The 2031-nt window shown below is 38.5% G+C and overlaps 1 protein-coding gene across 1 annotated transcript in view; it reads left to right on the plus strand.

The window, feature by feature from the left end:
• Positions 1-315: 315 nt before the first annotated feature.
• igsf9a (immunoglobulin superfamily, member 9a) overlaps positions 316-2031 on the plus strand; it is a 57039-nt gene continuing 55323 nt past the window's right edge. The window contains exon 1 of the mRNA XM_005725663.1: positions 316-477. The gene's annotated coding sequence lies outside the window, so the exon portion shown is untranslated. The remainder of the gene's footprint in view (positions 478-2031) is intronic.

The raw sequence follows: 2031 nt of genomic DNA on the forward strand, positions 1-2031 counted from the left end.
TGGATGCCATCAAGGGATTAAGGGCTAAAAAAAAATCTCGTTTCATCCTCTGCCTGCACAAACAAACACAGTTATTAAATCAGCATTGGCTCAAACATCCAGGGGCTTATAGGACTGTGGTCTGTCAGTTTACTTTGTTTTGCTTTGAGCCATTTGAACATAACAAGGAAACAGGAGCAAGCAGCGGAGGGAGGAAGGAAAGAAGGGAGGGGGGAGGTTGGACTCGGGCAGGAAGAGCACAGTACGTCGATCCCTCGCTGTCACCTGTAAGTGAAATGAACACCTGTTGCCGGTGGGCTTTTAAAAGGAAAACGCTCAAATTTCAGGTAGTTTGCAACGCTACAAAGGAATAAGGCCCGTTTTTAGTTTTTCAGCCACTGACCCGGTGTCTACAAACTCGGGCACAAGTTGGACTAATACTCGAGAAGGATGTGTTTTTAAAAGCAAAATCTGCCAGCGGCTAAAACGGAGCTACAGGTAAGATAAGTAAGAAAAAATAGAAGATGTTAATGATTTTGAAAGTGTGTCTGACTTCCAGCAGCTTTAAAAGGATGAGAAATTAATGCTCGGAGCTCAAACTGTGGAGTGCCAAGTTCCCTCTCAATCCTCTGAACTGTGGCATGCATTTAAACGTCAGTAATGAAGTTTCTATGGGGGGGATTTTCATTCTAATGCGCAATATGAAACTGACAGAAACTCAGGAACAGCCATTTGCCATGAGTAATTTAAACGTCCCAATGCAAACTTAAGTCTGTTTTCTATTGTTTACATTATTTATTTGTATGTTGTTTTTCCTTTATGGCTGTTGCTTTAATTGAGAATGACAACCTTTAGATTATTAAAGAATTTGGAGTCACGTTATTAGAGAAAAACAGGGCTAAGATATTGGCTGTTAGAGCGTGAGTAGATAAACACCGTACATTCACAAGGAGGGGATTTTATGCCGCATATGGATACAACTTTCACAAGCAGCAGTGCAATATGTAGAGCCAGAACCAGCATATAAGAGCTCATATTTTTCTGCTATTGTCTTTGTATTGAACCCACCGTCTATCTTTATTTCACCACTTATGGAAGAAATGGTCTCATAACTTTCCGAGACAAGCATCATTTAATGGTTTGAAATTCTATTCTTGGTTTGAATTGAGGTTGCTGATGTGCCAGATGGGTGCAGTTTCCCGTTATATATTATTTTCCATAAAGTTTATATCATCAGTGGGAGCAGAGTGGCAATTAATTCAGCAGGACTTGGTGGCACCTGAATAGTACATATGCAATAAACACTTCAGATCTGACACCTAAAGTGGATTGAAGTAGATCATTATCTACAAAACTCTTTCATTCCCAGTGGGTTTTTTTTTTTGTTTTTTTTTAGCTTCTGCGTTCCAGTGAGCCCAGTACTGATACTGGAGAAAAACCGACAACAGTGTAAATAAAAAAAGTCATTCTTTAGGTTAAATAACATACAAAACATCTATGCAAGGTGGTTTCTTCAGTGTAATACACCTGTGGAAACCATCAACTGCTCAGTGTTTGAAATTCTAGTTAAAAGTGCAATGCACCACAATACAATGGCCCTTTAAAAAAGGAAAACGTAATGTATTAGTGTATCCCTTTACAAAACAGACAGCTGGGACTACATGAACAAAAATCTAATCTACTATGTGTTTATGCATTTAAATTTTGTAAATACAATAGTGTTATGATTCAAATGTTGCTAAGTCATGATTGGTCCCTTATTGTCACCTGTTAACAAACTCAGCCCCTCCCACTTTAAACCACAGAGAAGAGCAAAGGCAGACAGAAAGAAAGGAAACGTACAAGCCCCTACTGTGGTGAAATACCCAAAACGTGTGTAACTTTGGATGAAAATTGTGTACAATGTTTAGGATAAAGCTGAATTTAAAAAGAAAAAAAGTGTTTCAGGAATTTAAAGCAGAGCTGTTGTGATCATTTCCAACTTGATATTTTTATTCGTTTCTTTGCACGATTCTTGCTTCAAAGTACTAATTCACTGTGGGAAACAAGCAG

The sequence above is a fragment of the Pundamilia nyererei genome, unplaced genomic scaffold (assembly GCF_000239375.1).
Source record: "Pundamilia nyererei isolate P.nyererei 1_Seehausen unplaced genomic scaffold, PunNye1.0 scaffold00016, whole genome shotgun sequence".
NCBI lineage: Eukaryota > Metazoa > Chordata > Actinopteri > Cichliformes > Cichlidae > Pundamilia > Pundamilia nyererei.